The sequence below is a fragment of the Spermophilus citellus genome (assembly GCF_964194105.1).
Source record: "Spermophilus citellus genome assembly, chromosome: 2".
NCBI lineage: Eukaryota > Metazoa > Chordata > Mammalia > Rodentia > Sciuridae > Spermophilus > Spermophilus citellus.
In genome coordinates, this window is record NC_138183.1 from 236,954,594 (window position 1) to 236,975,488 (window position 20,895).

General features: G+C 35.0%; 1 protein-coding gene across 10 annotated transcripts in view; it reads right to left on the bottom strand.

The window, feature by feature from the left end:
• The window catches only part of PHF21A (PHD finger protein 21A), a 198,057-nt gene that overhangs the window by 172,562 nt on the left and 4,600 nt on the right, over nt 1-20,895 (bottom strand). The gene's annotated exons all lie outside the window — the stretch shown is intronic.

Here is a 20,895-nt window from a genome sequence, read left to right on the forward strand (position 1 = left end):
TTTCTCTATCCTAAATCAAAATGACAAGTAAACTTCAAAAATACAGATTCACAGGTCCTACCCTTAAAGATTTTGAATTCAGTATATCTAATTTGGAGCTCAAATATTTGGGGGTTTTGATGTTGTTGCTGTTGTTGTTTAACTCCCCTAGAAGATTCTGATGGGGAGCCAGGATTAGGAACCAGTGCCTTATAATACACAACTTCCTTTAGTACCTTCAAGAAAGGGACCTTATATAGCCTAAAACTAGAAGGGACACTTCAGAGTACAAGATCCACACCTTCATTTCACAGAGTAACAAAATTTCAAGAAGTCTAGATAACTAGCCAAAATCTACAAAGATAATGAGAGACAAAGCTCAGCCATGTTTACTGCTCTCAATCTAGAAATCCTCCCATTAGACTATATATAAATAAATGAAAGTAATAAAAATCTACAATTCCCAGGCAGGTATAGTAAACAGTGATTATCTAATACTTGACCAGCAGTACACATTAACTTCTTTATGCTTGAAAAATATAAGCCACACAAGCTGACAGAGTAATGGTGGGAAAACTTATTAAGTTTAAAAAAAAAAAAGTTACCAAGTCCTCTTACAACACATACAAAAACCGTCAAAATCATTTCTTCTGTAGTTGAGGAGTAGCAGAAGTAAACGGAAGGAAGAAATCTTGCTTCATCATGCTAAAGTACAAAAATCCCCATTCACAAACTTCTACAGCTCACAAAACTGTAAATGTTTTTTGAGTTTAATCATAATGAAAACTTCTTAATTACATATTAGACTTAATAAATCATTCCATATCCCAAGACAACTCAAATTCTGTTTTAATAGTCAGTTAACCTCAACACCAAAATTCTTGCCATCAACAACAACAAAAAAAAACAACTCAGTATCTACAAGGCATTATAAAAGAGTTTGGGCTTATCTTGGTGTATAGGGATTTAAGCAAGTGCCTCCTATTAACACTAATGGGAGTTCTGAGCATAAAGCATAAGCACCAAGGAGGAGGATGAATGCCCAGTACTGCATCTGTGAAAACCCTTTCTACTGCACTAACTGCAACTACTGGGAATTGTTCGCTCAGAAATGGGATAATAATCCCAAATTCCTATGTCTCCAGAGCACAAAGATAATTCAAATAAGTCATTTAGGAAGGTCACTGGTAAACACGAGATTAAGAAAATATACAAGAAAAAAAGAAGCTAAAAAAAAAATAAGAAAATTTTATTAAATAGCATCAACATGCTGAGAAGAAATCAGTGAATTGTTGGAGATTAAATACCTCATGCAAAAATAAATTCAGGGAAGATTAGAATAGCCAAATTTTTAAAAACTAAAGCACAATAAACCCAACTACAGTCAGAAGTTTATCCAAAGAAACACACATAAAACAAAAACTCCTCCCCTGATGCAGCTTTAAAAGTACACTACAATCTTTGCTTTTAAACACAGAAGAAAATTCCTGCTGCAGTGATAGACAAGAAAAATCAGAGTACTTCCAGACAAACGGATAACGGAGGATAACAAATACAAGCTGCTGAGGACAAACAAAACTAAATAAACAAAAATTAGAGCACCTTGTTGTGTTCCATCCTGCCTCCCCTCTCAGGTTAGAACTGCTGTACTTACCAGGCTGGAAAATGAGCAGGTGCCTTTAAGGCTTTGGGAAAATTAGTGAGACAGACAGACAGACAGATACACACACCCAAACACAAAGGGAATGACACTTGTTCACTTGAAGGGCTTTAGAAATGCAAGGTTTTACTGCAGGCCTAGAAAACTAAGAGTAGGCCTTACCAAAAAAGTGAAGGAAAGCCAAGGTTTATCCCAAATCCACATTTCAAAGACTGAAAGAATGAACGTTTATTTTAGTTAAAATGGCTTTGGCAACAATCCACCTTTTTAAAAGGAAAGAGAAATTAAGATTTTCCCTGTTTCCATCCCCAAAGAAAATTAGAATCTTTTCTCTCCAGCTACACAGGTTTAGCAACACAAATAAAGAACCTTGACTTAAGGCCTAGAAACTAAAAATGGTTCCATGCGATTTACATTTTTTGAAGAAGTCTGTGTAGTCCAACATGTTGGTTCTTTATCATCACTGCTATCATTAATGAACATTTATCTTTTTATCTATACTTTGAAATGTCAATGAGAAATTGAAACAGTTACAATATGATGGAAATTTTAACTTTTAAACCACAAAGAAACAGAAGTCTGAAGCATAAAGCCTCAATCACCCTGAGAAGTAAGTGGTCCTAAAACTTGAAAGTGAAAGCAATACAAACCTCAAAAAGAAGTTGTTTGCTTGATATTAATGCTAGCCTAAAACCAAAAATATGTTCTGTTATAGAAGACTAAAATCAGAGCTTCCATTAACCTTGTATAAAAAAAAAAAAAATCCCATGAGCGTGGATTTTTTTTCCTAAGTCTCTTCATCAGAGCAGCATGGGGTCCCATTAGGCACCCTATTTTACTTCCACCTTATAAATAACGTTAGCGATTCGCTATTTCCATGGAAACCAAGTACAGAGAAACCCACTTAAATGAATACCGGTTAAAGGAATAAGTTTTATTTTAGAAAGGTTTCACTGCTCTAGATGAACTCTACTGGGGAATACTACAAAGTCTTCTTAAGTATAATTTTTAAAAATATATCTTTGGTGTAGAGGGAGCTTATTAAAGGTCCTGTTAAATAAGTACACTCCTGCACTAAACTACATATGCTGAACAATATGGTAACATTAAAGATACATTTTCCATGCACTATACAGGGTTTTATACATACAACTTCCACTGACTAGGCTTCCTCATGCATTGGGGTGGAATAATTACCCCTGTAGGTCTAATTTAAACTAATAAAAACCAAAGAAATTCAGAAATAAGGCTACCATCACCTTGTAGTAATGAACAGGCCCCCAGCTGCAGGCACATGCATATCTTGCTCCTCCAAAGAGAAGCAAAACAAGGGAGCAAATGACGAAAGTTCCTCATCAATGTTACCAAGTTTAAAGTTAGTAGATAGTCAAAATTCCCTCCTCCACAAACTATAAATTACAATATATATTCCATAATACACACATTCAAGCTAAATAGAAACAGAATATGCACAAGCACAGAACAAGATTCAGTGATTTACAACTTAAAGCTGATATATAGTAATTCACCAAAACAAAATGTAACTCCTAAGAACAGCAAATTCAAAAGCAAAAGTACTGCAGTTTTAAAAACTGAAGGGATAAGAAAAACAAAAAGCTTTCCTGCATATATGGTTCTTCATTAAGTCAGTGATGGCTAAGATATCTTCAATAAGTTAAAAGACAAATAAAACAATATTATCCTAAAAGGGATTCCCAGTCATTTAGGAAGACTTGCAATGTATGAAAAGAGTTAACATTCTCTCACACCATTTTTCTTTTGAGTTTACCAGTGCATCTATTTGCAATGCATGTTTTGAAAACAAAATTACTATCTTGGTAATGCTATATACACTACAGATAAAGACTGGCAAAATACTGATAAGTGTTGAAGTTAGGTAATAAATACATAGGTTTTGTTATATTACTCACTCTACTTTTGTGTGTCTTTAAATATCCATAATGAAGTTTTAAGTCAGCCATAGTGGTGCAAACCTGTAATCCCAGCTACTCAAGAGGCTAAAGCAGGAAGTTCAAGACCAGCCTGCACAACATAGTGAGACTTTGTCTGAAAATAAAATAAAAAGGGCTGGGAATGTAGCTCAGTAAAAGAGAACTGCCTTGCATATGTACAAAGCCCAGGGTTCAATCCCCAATACTTTAAAAAGAAAAATAAAGAGAGAAAAAAAATTAATCCTATGAAGTTAAGGTTCTTGTTTCAAATGTTTTTCTCTGTGTATAACTTAATAGTGGACAAAAGACCTGGTACAGATTTTAGAAGCCACTGAATTTAAATACTACATTTCCAATAACTTAACATGTAGGCACAATTAATTGCCAATTTTTACTTTTCTCACCAAGTAATTCAGGTAACAATTCAAAAGCATTAAGACAAATCTGTAAAAGAAAGGGTCCACTATTTTGCAACTGTCAACTAATGAAATATAAAAGATTAATACATGATAATAAGGTATCATAGCCATATTTTGTATTTTAAAAACTAAAGGAAAACATTCTATTCCTCTCCATTAATAGTAAAAATATTTTCAAAATCACCAACATTAAAATTTCCATTTTCTTCTCCAATTAGGTCCATAAGACTACAGAGGGCAATCTAATAAATTAGAGCTTATCTTAGTTAAGTAACAAATCCGACCATTTGCCTCTCTCTCATCATCTTTAAGAAAATACACCAACTTCTGGGGTAAAAGGTCTTTTTCTACTCTCTCCCTTAGTCCAACATAAAACATTTCACAAATATTTAGTTAATTTGCAAGTGATTTTGAGCTATATTACCCAAATACTGGCTGAGTGCCCAAACATAAGGAAGAAGGGGACACGCAAACTGCTAAAACTTTGCAGTGGGGCTGGGGATGTGGCTCGAGCGATAGCGAGCTCGCCTGGGATGCGCGCGGCCCGGGTTCGATCCTCAGCACCACATACCAACAAAGATGTTGTGTCCGCCGAGAACTAAAAAATAAATATTAAAAATTCTCTCTCTCTCTCCCACTATCACTCTCTCTTTAAAAAAAAAAAAAAAAAAAAAAAAACTTTGCCGTGTTGGGAACAGCTCTTTTGCTTAAAAACTAACGATTACAATGGTGTTTTGTTTTTAGAGAAAAAGAAAGAAAATGGTAATAGCTTTGGAGGGAATGATGAACAGTAGACAGGACAGAGTACAGGCAGGAGGAATAGCCAAGAGTGCGTGGAGAAGAGGGAAGCAGAAAGGCAACAGAGGGAGCTGAGGCAGCCAATGGCAGCACCTTCCTATAAAGTAGCAGAGGGGCTGCCAACTGGACAGAACCTGCGCACTCAGAGCAGGAGCACACCCAGCATAAGCAGCACTGCCCTTTACAAGCTCAGCAGGGACAAACTGGTTTTCAAAACTGTGTCATTCTTTAAATCAACCCCAAAGATACTGGTAGACTCTATTTTCCTTTGTTTTGTTTTGGTGTATATGTGTGTGAGTGTGTGTGCCTGTGTCTATGTGCATTACTGGGGACTAAACCCAGGGATGATCTATCACTGAGCTACATCACTACATTTCCCACGCTGGCCTGGAACTTGTACTACTCCTGCCTCAGTCTCCCGTACAGGCATGTGCCACCATGCCTGGATGTAATTTATTTCAAATACCTTCATTTATTTACATGAAATAGACTTCTAAAAGTTCCAAAATTTCATTCAACCAAGTGAAGCAACTTTTATAGATCCTGCATGTAGCTAAAGATAATTTAATGTTGTACAGGGCTGGGGGTATATTTCAGTAGTAGAGCACCTGCCTAGCATGCATAAGGCCCGAGATCAATCTCTAGTACTACACGCACATGCATGAACACACACAATCTTTAATATTATTCATGTTATGCTAATTTTAGAACTACAAAACTTTACTTAAGTCATTATAAGTTTTTTAACTGAAAGAAAACTATACAGGGGCTGGGGTTATAGCTCAGCAGTAGAGCGCTCACCTAGCATATGTGAGGTCCTGGGTTCAATCCTCAGTACCACATAAAAATAAAGAAAAATAAAGGTATATTGTATCCAACTACAACTAAAATTTTTTTTTAAAAAAAAAGAAAACTATATAGTCTACTATAAAATTAATTTTTAAAATGCTTGGTGAGCTGAAGTATAGCATTATCAAAAAAAGTGTTGGAATTTCTATTCACAAAGCTGAAACAAGTTAGGAACACAGACAGAATAAAATACAGTAAATCAAGTTATTCACCTACTAGGCCTTTACCAAATGGTATAGCTGGGTAAATGAGAACAAAAAGATAATGGAAGATATTAGTTACTTGTACTACTCAGTCTCCCGTACAGGCATGTGCCACCATGCCTGGCTGTAGCTTATTTCAAATACCTATATTTATTTACATGAAATAAACTTTTAATCAAATGCTTACAAGTGGTAACATATACCATATTCAGGATATTCTGATAAGCTATTACAAATACTGTATACTTATTGACTCCTACAGGAAAAAAAAAACAGATCATGCATCAAAAAAATTTCCAATCCAAATCAGTAGTAAATGAAAAAATTATGTTTACACTTAATCTTTTCCCTTCTGTCAATTACTGGTTTTACTTTCAAGGGGTGGAGGGAGGCACACATTCTAATGGATATATTAAAAACTCAATTCTCTAACCAAAAATAATAACCCTCAATTCTGAAAAGAATTCACTGTGGCTTTTCTCATAATCATCTTGTTCTCAGGCCCAATTTCTAGGTTCCACATGAGCTGGGCATGGTGATGCACATCTGTAATCCCAGTGACTTGCGAGGAAGAATCAGGAGAATTGCAAGTTTGAAGCCAGCCTCAGCAATATAGTGAGACCTTGTATTAAAAATAAAAATAACAAAGGGATGGGGATGTAGCTCATGTAGCTCAGTGGCAAAGTGCCCGAGTTCAATCCCCAGTACCAAAAGAATGTTTGTGTTTGTGTGTGTGTGTGTGTGTGTGTATTATGACAATTAAATATAGGAAAAAAATAACGATCACTGTAAGAAAAAACCAGACATCAGATGAAAGGAGATTTCATAAAGACAATATGCCCAAAAAAGCAAACTCTGCCCATAAGTACTAGAAAGCATGTATATCCCTTTCAAACTCTCAGGTAATACAGCTCTTCCTTTTAGTTACTGCACCCATAACAAGTTAAGGTTAACATATACAATGTGTAAGACCCAGTGGACTGACCAGCTGATTAATATTTTGGACTTTGAATTCTAACATCTAGTCTACTATTGACTTGATGCTAAGTGGTGCTAAGTGTTCTATGATAAACTACAGAGTATCTTGTCAGTGGTCTCATCAGTTGCTGAGGGGAAGGAATATAAAGAAAAAAAAGCTTATATCACTAAGTTTTAATAAAGCACCCTGAAATATTTTTGAAAGGCTCTGTTAATACTAACATATTCACATATATTTTCTGTTTCTCCTAGAGGTATTCAAAAATAAGAACTCCTTAGATACACTTTTATCATCATGCCATTTTCTTATCATGGCATTTCAGGAAGAAGGAAAAAAAAAACTCTACTTTCCAGCTAAATTGTTCCATATTTATTCTTTTCCCATAAACTTTTAATGGGACTATAACAATAATAGCAGATCTTATTTATTGTCTGTAAGAGTTCCTTTTTTTTTTTTTTTTTTTTTTTTTTTGGTACTAGGATTGACCTAGAGGCACTTTACTATTGAACTATTTTTTTTATTGAGATAAGGTCTCACTAAGTTGTTGAGAGACTGATTCTGAACTTGCCATCCTCCTGCCTCAGCCTCCCAGGTCTCTGGGATTACAGGTGTGAGCCACCACACCCAGCTAAGAGTTCCTCATTTTATGTTCACATAAACTATAGGGAGGTTGGTATTATCATCCCTGTGTCCCTGTGTCACAGATAAAGGAACTGAAGTTCAAGTGACCAGCACAGGGGCTGGTATGCAGTTATACACGTGACACATCTTTATTGAAGGAAGCTTAAATACTCTAACGTGCATACATTAAAGTGGATGGACTGAAATTCCAACTTGAGGGTCAGACCACAAAGCTGAGATTCCTTTCCCAATGTGGAACATTTGTCTTAATCCCTGAGAAGGGAAGAAAAGAGCAGAGAACTAAAGATCAGTTCCGTTTAATCAGTACTTATTTCTACTAGTTTATACATTAATCCATTTATTCCTTAGAACAACCACAGCAGGTAGGAACTTTTATTTACTCACATTTTACAGACGAAGACAACAAGAGACACAGAAGGTGAAGGGACAAAAGCTACAGTCACAGAGTAAACACATGGCAAAGCCAGGATTTGAATCCATGAAGATTGGCTCCTGCACCAAGACTCAAGCATTATATACTACTGCCATGAAAAAAAAACTTCCTTCATGTGAATTACACAAAAACAAAACTTTTAACCTTTTACCAAATTACTAAATTGTACACTTGGATTAATTATGAGAAAACTAGGAGTGCTTTTCTAAGTATGCACACCAGACTTCTTTACAGGCACAGAGAATACATCCCCAGCGATTAGATCATTGCCCTGCTCAGGAAGTAGCACTCTGTAAATCTGGTTAAAAGCCCTCAGCCCGCCTCTCTCCACGCTCAGACCCACACTAACCATGCACTGTAGGAAACAGGCAATCCAGAGATGTCCCAATACAATCTTCTATAAAATGAATGTCACTCTGGAAATATCCAACTGGGTATACTACCCTTCCATCACCCTGTCTTCTTCCCAAGCATCATAAAACACACACACACACACACACACACACACACACACACACACAAAGGAATGAATGAGTCTAAGCTACTTAAAAACCATAACAAATGTCCAATGATAACTACAAATTTAAATGAGAAAAAAATAAATGCAAAATTCTCATAATTTTGTAACTTGTCCAAATCCTACATTTAAAAATCACTAGGCCTCTTTGAAAGACTCAATTCTTAGACTAGCTTTTTATCATCAATGTGCCTTGAAGAGTGTGGGGAAAAGTACATTTTTTCCTCAAATTCTAAACATCTTCACATGCATATTTCAAACAAAAATTATTACTGCTGTATTACAAGTTAATGGGCTTCTTACCCTAAAGTCTACTAGTAAGACAAAGTTAAATATACATAATTAAATATTATCCAAATAATATTATTAATCATGGACTTGATATTTGTATATTAACATGTAATACACACAGGAAATAAATATACAGAATAGGACTGGACCTGGAGGTACTGGGGACTCTACACAATGAAAACAAGAACTATTGCAGCTCCCTCCATTGACATCGTAAAGTTGCCACATTTTCTGGGCTCTCTTTTGAATTAATGTGGCATCTGTTCCAAGTACAGCATGCTAACATTTTACTAAAAGATATTTTCATTCTACATTTGTAGCTGGTTTGCTTTTTATTTGAACTCCTGTTTTATTTCAGTGGTCATTATTTCTTTATACCAAGTTGTCAATTTGGCATACCTAATCTATCTCCTCTGAGCACAAAAAGAGTGGGAAGGAACCATCAACTTACAAACCTCCAACAGCAATAATTACAATATGCTTTGCATATAGATTAAATTAAAAAAATAAACAGCACAAAGATTTTTGCAGGCTTTTTAGTATCAAGTCCTGATAAGTTAACAGCATCTGTTCTTTTCAGAAAAGGAATTCTGTTCTGAGGTACTGGGGGTGGGGACAAAATAAGCAAATACTAAATAGAATAATTCAAGTTACAAAGTTTGGTCTCTATGAAATGATGATTTCAATAATCTGCACATATCCAACCCTATCAAGTGATAATTGCTTTTTAAGACATCCTCAAAAAATGCTGCAGCAACAAGCCAAATACAACCACTTGTACTTAACATGCATGCTGCATACTCTACAATGTTACGTCATATCAGGCACAGAGAAGACGCTTACCAAGCTATCCTGCGTTCTATAAACTGCCTAACAACAACAGAAAAGGCACTGCCATCTCTATGGGAGTGGGAGCTCACAGGGTAGGCAGCCTTTCCCTTTCAACTCTGAAGAAAACAAATAAGGCTTATTTCTGTCTTTTAAGCTCATCTCTCTCAAGGCCTTTACTCTCAATCTTTCAGTCTTTTACAGAAATAAAGGCTGCTTCTTTAAAATTAAAAAACCACAAAGATCACTGCAATTTAAAAGCCCCACACCTTTTACCAACTGTCCTCCAGCTGTCTCCATGGCTGGCTCTTCTGCAGGAGGAATGGCCTATCTAGAGCACCAGTCTCCAAGTGGGTGTGTGCAGCCTGAGGAAAGGAGTCACAGGAAATTATCACAACTTGTATTTTTAAATCTGATCCTTTTTAAAATTTCAATTTTCCTTTATGTTTGATAACTTACATAAAATACTAGTTCAGACCATTACACATTTATTAGCATCCTAATTTTAGAAAGATTGGAGACTACAGGTCAAGATGACCAAGACTAACTGGGCACAGTAGTACACACCTGTGATCCCAGCTATTCAGGAGGATCACAAGGCCAGCAGGGGCAATTTAGTGAGATTCTGTCACAAAATGAAAAATAAAAATGGTTGGGGGGCTGGGGTTGTGGCTCAATAATAGAATACTTGCCTAGCACTGGGTTTGATTCTTAGCACCACATACAAACAAATAAATAAATAAAGGTCCATCAATAACTAATAAAAATGTGTTGTTTTTTTTTAAATGGTTGGAGTAGGGTACAGTGGTGCATGCCTGTAATCGCAGCTGCTCGGGAGGCTGAAGCAGAAGGATCGCAAGTTCAAAGCCAGCCTCAGCAAAAGCAAGGTGCTAAGCAACTCAATGAGACCCTGCCTCCAAAGAAATACAAAACAGGACTGAGGGTGTGTGGCTCAGTGGTTGAGTGCCCCTGAGTTCAATTCCCAGTACCCACCCCCAAAAAAATGGTTGGGAATATAGCTCAGTGGTAGAACACCCCTGGGTCCAATCCCCCATAATAGCAAAAGTGGAAAAAAAATACTGGAATTAAAATTATAGTGAAATTAGACTCTACCATTAATTTAAGTTCTTTTCTCTGCCTCAGTTTCACCATCTATGACATTACCTGAGTCTTTTGTACATTCAGAAGACTATTATAAGAAAGGAGAAAACACACTCTAGGGCATGGTCTGAGCCACTCAAAATGAAAAGCACATTTATGAATGCTACAAATGAGAAATATTCTTAACTTGCTTTGTTAAAACATGGACTGTACCATAACTTACTACCGCTATACCCTATCAGATCCAGTCCTTAGAATTTCTCCTCCTCATCCCAAACCCTGATTCTGGATATTGAACCCAGGGCCATGCACATGCTAAGGTCCTTGCACTCTACTATTGTAAACCCTAGCCCTTTTTTAAATTTTGAGACAGATCTTGCTAAATTGCGGAGCTAGCCTCAAATATGAAGTTTACAGGTGTGTGTCACCACGCCTAGCCCAATTCTTAGAATTTTAAAGCAAGGCTTCATTAGCACTTCACTAAATGTTCAGTCTAAAGAAGCATAAAGCATTTTAAATGCAAGAAGTATATTCTAGGATTAGAAAGGCTTTCAAAAAAACTACTATAATGAAAAACTTATAAACTATTTAATAAAAGTTTTCAATTTAAATATTACAAAAGTGAATCATGATTAATAAACTTAGCAACAAGTTTAAAACTCTTGAAGCCAGTCTAAAATTGAACAGTACTCAAATAATTTACCTTTTTTTCTTAAACTTCCTTAAAAAATACTGGGTTATTAATATAGCATTTGGTAGTATTTGAGTAGAATCTGTAGTGGAGGTGAGGTCAGCCAATACTACTCATGAAACTGTGAGCACCAGGACTAATTCCTAGGCAGGGTTTCTTCATGCTGATTAAGTTGCACAGGTTTGAGTTTCTATTATTTAAAATATCAAGAACTGGTGCTGTAGCTCAGTGGTAGAGTGCTTGCTTTGCATGTGTGAGGAACTGGGTTCGATCCTCTGCACCACATAAAAATAAATTAATAAACAAGATATTTTTTAAAATATCAAATAATTTAATATTATCTTGGTTTTAAATTTATAAATTTAAATTTTTAAATTCATAAAAAATTTGAATTTAAAAAAATTATGAATGAATAATTTTTACAAATTATAAATGAATGCTTTTTAAAATACCTTTATTTTATTTATTTATTTTTATGTGGTACTAAGGACTGAACCCAGTGCCTCACACATGCCAGGTAAGCACTCTACCACTGAGATACATTCCCAACCCTGAATCAATCCTTCTTAACAACAAAGAAGGTACCACTAGCTTTTAGGGGAAAAAAAAAAAAGTCACCTGAAAACATAACTGTTCTTAAACAGCTAACAGAACAAACTAGAAGAATTAAATTCTAAAATGATGCCTCCTAAATTACTTTTACAGGATGGAAAACAGTGCTGTCACCTTGAACTGGCTAGCATTTTTTTAAAGTTTCAATAATAACAATGACCACATCTAAAGGTATGAGACAAAATAAAAAGAACTTAAAATGCTCTTTGCCCCATAGGTAACAATCAGTCTAGGGCATTTGGTTTATGTCCTTTTTTTTTTTTTTAAAGAGAGAGTAAGAGAGGGGGGAGAGAGAGAGAGAGAGAGAGAGAGAGAGAGAGAGAGAGAGAGAGAGAGAGAGAATTTTTAATATTTATTTTTTAGTTCTCGGCGGACACAACATCTTTGTTGGTATGTGGTGCTGAGGATCGAACCCGGGCCGCACGCATGCGAGGCGAGCGCACTACCGCTTGAGCCACATCCCCAGCCCTTGGTTTATGTCCTTAATGTACAAATCTCTCCCACTTCTCTTCAATCACCCCACTCACACAAAGCAAGTTTTTTTTCAAACAGTCACCTGAGAAAAGTAAACTTTTAAGATAGTATTATGATATAATTACATTTAATCTTAAAATGTGTGTGTGTGAATTACACATGCAAATACCCAGGAAAAGCTTAAAAGTAGGATGGAAATAAGACAACTTAAATTTTCTACTTTATACATATCTGTATTGCTAGAATGACTTTTGTAACTCAGATAACACTGCTTTTATAATTGTTTTTAAAAGAAAGGACCACTTTCCTGACATTCTAAAGTGCTGACAATTATGTAAGGACTGATTAAAACAGTGACTATAAACTAATAAAATTTACAAAATAACTTATCATCATAAGTGCCCAACTTCCACACTTTAAGCAACAGACAACAAACCTACTCCATTCCAGGAACCATGTGTGGCAATGGGTACAGAATGAAGAAGAAAACAGGCATTATCCCAAATAAATGCCTTCGTTTCTATTCCATTCCAATTGCTTACTATTTCTAAAATATTCAACTTAACCAAAATCAACATCAGTCCCAAAATGATACATCATAGCTTTTGCCATTTCTGTAAATTGAAAACTTCTTTAGAAATTCATTTTCTAGGTTTCTATGGGAATTACATAGTTTATAGAGCATTATGGACACTTAAGAGCAAGGGCGCAGGATTGTAGCATTTGCTACCTACATGATCACAGGGAAAGTTCCATTTCCTCACCTGTAAAATGGAAGTAGGATAATAATAACAAATCCTCTGAATATTGCCCTGAGGATTAAAATTAAATGAGATCCTATGTTATAAAAAGGCTTAGCACTGGGCTGGTGTTGTGGCTCAGTGGTAGAGCACTTGCCTAGCATGTGAGAGGTTCTGGGTTCGATCCTTAGCACCACATAAAAATAAATAAATAAAATTAATGCATAAAAAAATTTTTTAAAGGCTTAGCACTATGTATAAATACGTAACAACAAATCCCATCATTATGTACAACTATAATGCACCAATAAAAAGTGTGAAAAGTGAAAAAAAAGAACAAAGAAAAATAACATTCACTGGAAGAAAAAAAAGGCTTAGCACCAAATAGTCACTGATAAATTAGTATTATTAATATCATTAACATCAGATAACCCTAAAGTACAAAACAGTTCACAACATGCCAAACATTTAAGATCTATATATCTCTGTCATTTTTCTAACAATAAATATGTATATATACAAATGCATATATAGATATGCCTTATATAAACACATATAAATGGCTTTCTATATAAAAGTCCACAATTAAAACTTTCAAGGGCTGGGGTTGTGGCTCAGTGGTGGAGCACTTGCCTTGCATGTGTGAGGCCCTGGGTTCAATCCTCAGCACCTCATAAAAATAAACAAATAAAAGATATTGTGACCACGTACAACTAAAAAATATATATTAAAAAAAATCTTTCAAAACATCAGTATATTGGGCTGGGGATGTGGCTCAAGCGGTAGCGCGCTCGCCTGGCATGCGTGCGGCCTGGGTTCGATCCTCAGCACCACATACCAACAAAGATGTTGTGTCCGCCGAGAACTAAAAAATAAATATTAAAAATTCTCTCTCTCTCTCTCTCTCTCTCTCTCTCTCTCTCCTCTCACTCTTTAAAAAAAATAGGTACTGATGTGCTGGTAAAGTAGGGTGATTTCAGTTCTTTTAAAAAAAAAAAAACATCAGTATATTGTAAAACCTATATCATAATATACACACAAATTGTATATTGTCAAAAACAAGCTATAAACACAAGTCAAGAACTTCTCTACTGGAGGCAGGGGGCTAATTTTTGATTCTAACTCGAATATATTTAAAACTTTATAGCTTTAATAAAATAGACAAATGCTTTAAAATTCAGCTATTAGTCATTAAGTTAGGTTGAGGGTATAGTCAGTGGTAAAGTGCTTACTGAGCATGCTCAAGGCCCAGGGTTTCATCCCCAGCACCAAAAAAAAAAAAAAAAAAAAAAATTATACATACTCCATAAAGCACATTCATGAGTTTTATCTCATGTAATTCTTTTAAAAGCATAGTGAAACAAGTTCTTATTTCTTTCTCACTAGAAAACTAAAGCTCAACAAGGCTGAATTTTCTAAGAGTGTGCATTTGAGTGATAGGACTGGACGTAAAGCCAGGTCTTTGATAAGTCACAACTGTTTGATTTATGTTAGCCTGGGACATTGCATAAAAAGAGAGACAAAACTGTGCTCAACAATTTAGATGTATCGGGAGCTCCTTAGAGAATACTCATGAGTGCCCAGTTTCACTCCTCTTATTTCCAACTTAAGTACTTCAGGAATTAACATGAACATATAAAAACAAAATATAGAAAAGGATACTTCATCCAAACCTGGTTATTTTCTGTACTGGTCAATTAATATCAAAGACCATTTTCTCCTTATATTTAGCCCTTGGTACTTCTTTGTAACCACTGAATTTATTTCATTTTAATATTAGGTCTTGAAAAGACAAATTAACATAAAACAAGTTTATAATTTATGGAATTTAAACAATTTACATTATGGAATAATTCCATAAATATTTGACATTTCTAAAGAATCTATTAATGACTAATATACATACTTACAAATTTTAAATCACAATTATGAGGTGAAAAAAGGTTAGTATTACTATTGTAAAGTGATTTCTTAAATAGTTTTTTTAAATACAGATAGTAGACACAGTAGCAATCAGCAATAATATTCCAAGAATTCCACACTAAGGAAAAAGATAGGATAGATACTGGTCAAGCAGGTGAGAAAAAGATATTGTGACCACATACAACTCGACATACCTACATTCAAATTAAGGAACATATATTGTAACATATGCTTACATTTTTCAGCATTCCTAGGCAACCCTTTCCTATCTCAAACAGCTAAAAGGAATCAGCCATACAAATAAAATATATACTAAAAGTTCAAGAGTCTAAAAGAAATCAGTATCCAAAACAAGAAAAATAGCATAAAAACTTAAGATTTTTTTTTTTGAACCTAACATTTTAAGTACAACCCAGACCTGAAATTACGTTTTCTTTCTGAGGTTATTCACTGGCCTCTAACATATCAATCCTGTAACACCATGAACTACAATAACATACTTCAAAACATAACAGAATTTTTTTCCAGGTTATATATACTGTGACCCAAGGGGCACTTTTATAGCATTTTGTTTTCTTTAATCAGCTACTTTGGATATTCTACCAGTACAAACGTTACAAACATCTTTTGAACTTTCTGAAGTCAACTGAAACATGGTACAGTGGCAATGAACAACGGACAGGCAGAATAGAATCCTGGTCACAAAATTATGCTATTGGCTTGTCTGACTTTGGGCATTTATCACTTAAGGAGAAACTGAGGTAAAAAGACATTTTGTGTACAGCAAAATTTTCTAAGGATTGCCACATCATTACCACAAGTTAAAAATCTCTAGGTGTTGTGAGAACAGTCTGGACTTCTGATCAAATTATAATGTAGAATGGGGAGGTTATTTTAAATAATAACTACTTCTACTGTTAATTCAAAAGATATACTGAGTCCTTATGTGTCAAGCACTACACTAAGCATTGTCATAGACTTTAACACTAACCCCTCTGGTAGTTACCAAAGGAGAACCCTCAAAAGAAATTTTTTTAACTTTACAAATGAAAACATGAATAAATTATTAAAGAAATCTCACATTTCTACCTTTCAGACTACATCTTTTAAATTTGTACTGAAAAACTTACTTTCAGTACTTTCAGGAATTTGGGTTTTTTTGGTACCAGGGATTGAACTCAGGAGCATTCAACCACTGAACCACATCCCAAACTCTATTTTGTATTTTATTTACAGACAGGGTCTCACTGAGTTGCTTAGCACCTTGCTTTTGCTGAGGCTGACGTTGAACTTGCAATCCTCCTGCCTCAGCCTCCTGAGCTGCTGGGATTACAGATGCGAACCACCATGCCTGGCAAGATGTTGACACTTATAGAGAACAATCACACAATTCTGAACTCCTTCTATCCAACTTACTAAATAATTGTCCCCTTGGGGGGAAAAAAAAATAGGAGGGAGACAAATCATGCCTGACAATAAGAGGCTTCTAATGCCCACACTAGCAAACACCGAGGCTATTAATCATAAAGTGACCTATTTCACCACACACATAAAAATTACTTGCAATTGCTAAGTCATTTTGAATTTATGTAAATGTTATTTTACATATAAATCTTATAGCAGCTGATTAAAAAAACACAATAAACTCATCTAAGGTAAACAACAGCACTGGAATGCTTCTTAAGATTCGCTTTCGAATTTCAGAAGCAAAATAATCATACTATTATTAATCAAACTTTACTTAGTAAAAAGTTCTTAGAGACTTGGGAAGCTGTGTATAAAATGGAGTAGACAAGAAGGGAGGGTTCCCGGTGCTGCTCAAATCAACTACAGATCCCAGAATGCAATGCTCTAATCTGAAGTTAAGCAAAAACTGCAATGCACCTTGGGACTTGTAGTAAGAACCACTTCACTCTAACAGCAAGTTTCAAGAAAGTCTGAAAACTACCTAGCGCAATTTGACTAGATCTTACAATCAGGGTTTAGTCAAATTTAGATCTGATTTATTTTCTGTTCTAGGCAGTTTCTCTGGCACACTGGAAGAAGTGTCAATTAATATTAACATTTCCACATTACAAAAACCTTATATAGGATAAGCATTAAAAGCAAAGAGATTTACTATTATGAAAATAAATTTCTTGAAACTTTTTTTAAACTTTGTATCCATTTCAATATTCTCTATCCTCTCTCCCCAAAATTATTTTACCAGGTTTCCTTTTAAGAGTTATTTAAAATATGTTTTATACATAATTTTTCTGGAAGAAAATTCTTATAAGCAAACATTTCCCATAGTCTAATACTTCCCATAAGGAAATACATTCTTATAGTGATCTATCTATCTACCACCACCATAAAAACAAAAAATACTAAAGATCCTCTTTTGTTAGATCTTATTCGATATTCATGCCCTCCATTCCTCAGCCCTATTCTCTACAAGCATACACACTTGTATTTCTGGAAAGAACAGTTAGAATAAAATATTCCGACTACAGGCCCTTTCTTTTATTCACTGACCTCTTCAGAAAACACAAAAGATATTTTTAAACTATTAATAACATGTCCAAACCCAAGCTAAGTTTGACATGTAATTTATGTATACTCAGTTTCTACATATATCCCTATTTTCTGCAAAACACTGGAAGGAGGCTGGGAAAGAACTAAGTGCAATCTGCATCAGGAGGCCTAACACAGGTGGTGGGTTATTTTCAGGCAACAGCACCTTCACAAACATGCTGTGGAATACAGTCCAAGAAATTCCTAACAAGGAAAGATAAGCTGGCACACAGATTTAACACAATCCAGCTAAAAATCACCTGCAACACATGCTACTACATTTCACCATAAAAGTGACAGGCTACTAAAGGATCTGAAGCTTCATCAATATAACATACTGTCCATAAGGCCAGAGTAACCAGTTGCCATGGTTACTATCACCCACTTTTATCAAGAAATTACTATCATTTCCCTGAAGTTTTGGGTACTTAAGTTAAATTTTTTTTTTTAAACCAGCTTAAGGTTCTGTTAATTGAGTGAAAGAACCAACTACTGTTTGATTTGTAAGTATGTCGCTTTGGAGATGCACATGGTTAACAATACTTGGATCTGCGGCAGAAGAAAATCAATTCCTTTCTGCTGCTCCTTCTCCTCAAGTACTGACAGTTTGTATTCTCAATGCAGCCAAAACAATAAAACAAAACCCATCTTTTTGGCTTCTGTGTTTAAGTTATGTTTTTCCCTTAGGCCCACAAAGCAAGTCAAAATAAAGCCCAGATCATCAACCTATTAGGCTTTGTCCCCTTCCTATCTCCATATTACTGGTTCACTTTCTTGTCTACTTTATTGTTGTTTTGTTGTTGTTATTTTGGGGTATGGGTTTTTATTGTTTGTTTTTTGTGGGTTTTTTGTTTGTTTTGTTTTTTGGTCTTGTATTATTTTCAGACAGGGTCTTACCATGATACCCAAGCTGGCCTCAAACTCCTGGGCTCAAGTGATCGTCCCGCCTCAGCCTCCTGAGAAGCTGGGATTGAAGGTGCGCCTAACACCACACCTACCTTCTTGTATGCTTTAAAAAGCAGAAAACATTTCTATAGCTGATTCCAAAATATAAGAAAGAATGTCCTTCAATTGAGACTCACTAACTTTTTTATTAAAAAAAAATGTGGGGAGTGGGGGTAATTTGCACGGAAAAAGGTAAGTGGAGGAGCAGTATTCAAAATGTCATACAAGAATTTGGTGTAAGAAAGTTGCTTTGGAAAAGTCCCAAAAATGACTGAACCATAAAGGTCTCTAGAGTTCACCACCACCACTTCCAGTGGAAGAATTAATTGGTAGTCAGGTAACAGGAATGTTATTTTTCTTTCTTTTTTTTTTTTCTTCTCATTTTTTCTTTTTATAGTACTGAGGATTGATTGAATCCAGCTCTACCATTGAGCTACAATTTGTCTTTTTTATTTTTTATTTTGAGACAGGGTCTCTCTAAGTTTCTGAGGGTCTAAGTTACTCAGGCTGGCCTTGAACTTAAAACCTTCCTGTCTCAGTCTCCTGTGTCACTGGAAACAGACACACACTACCGCACCTGGTTAGGAACATTATTCTTAAAGTCTCTTAAAATATTCTCATAGAAGACAAATATTCAAAAATTTAATGAATGAATAAGAATTACATGAAAGCCTACAAAAAGGTATGGTTATACATACATACAAACATCCAAAGAAAAAAAATACTCTTTAAGAAATACTTATCAGAGCCAGGAGCGGTAATCCTAGCGGCTCAGGAGGCCTTGCAGAGTCAAGGCACTAAGGAACTCAATGAGACTCTCTCTTTAAATACAAAATAGGGGTAGGGATGTGGCTCAGTGGTTGAGTGCTCCTGAGTTCAATCTCCGGTACCAAAAATTTAAAGCAGTTAACTTATTACCACTTAAAAAAAAAAAAAACCCCAAAGCAGAAAAAAGATCCATCTAGTAAACTAATGTGATTAAAATGTATTGCTATGCTCCTAATGAATACTTAGGCCTACCCCAACACACACACACACACACACACACACACACACAAAAAAAAAAAAAAAAAAAAAAAGCTCATGTACAAGAGGAGTTCCTGTACATTTCTTAAGTCATGTACACAAACCATAAATATTTCCCAGCACAAAATAATATGAAAATTCAAACATGTTTCAAGAAAACAGTCCTCAATATAGATATAAAAGGTCTGTCAAAGGTCAGAGACCTAAAACTCTAATCCTTTCCATTCTCCTTTTGAATAGTAATACAAAAGCCTATCACGATAAAATACTAAGGATACAAAATTTAACAGCACATTAATATAACTTTAACTTCAGCATTTCCTTTTTTTTAAGAGAGGGAGAGAGAAGAGATAGAGATAGAGATAGAGAGAGAGAGAGAGAGAGAGAGAGAGAGAGAATTTTTTAATATTTATTTTTCAGTTTTCAGTGGACACAACATCTTTATTTTATGTGGTGCTAAGGATCGAACCCAGCATGTCACGCCCCCCTGCATACCAGGCTAGCGCTTGAGCCACATCCCTAGCCCAACTTCAGCATTTCTTAACAAAATATTTTAGTATTCACTGTGGCATAACAGTTAATATCACACTTAAGGTTTCATTTTTATTTAAACAGTTAAATGTTTTTCTGACCCTTCAGAGAAGAACGTTTCTATATTTATTTTCTAATTGGGGCTATCTCACAAAAAATAGTCACTTGTAAAATTTAAGATACTATACCTTTTGATATATTCATGAAAAGAAGGATTCCCAATTAGCTATATTTTGGTTTGGGTAATTTTTTTGTTTTGTTTTGTTTTATTTTTTAATTTTCTGTTCCAAAACTATGAGCAGAAGTCTATGAAGAAAGCCACAACTCAAGGTTTAAACTTCTGGGTTATTTTTACACAAAAATATTTCAGTGCACTCCTCTAGCTATGAGTAGTCATTTCCCCGTGCATCCTTTTAAAATAGAAAAGCAAAAATGATATACACATTTACCTAATACTAACGCATACAGATGCACATATTTTGACTGTAAAACAAGGTTGAAAGCTTAAGTCAGTAAGAATTTTTCAGAAAGTTCCCAGAGTCAATCAAAACAATCAAAACTTGAGCCATGACATCTATTACTCTGTGTGTTATTAACAATCTAAAGAAGAGATGAGGAACTTAAACACTCACTAAAAATCAACTACTATTACATCAATGAAGAAAGGAAGAAAAACAGTAATGGGGACTTATATTTCTTAAGATCTTAAAAAGGAAAAATGGACTTTTTTTTAATTATGGTAAACTGCC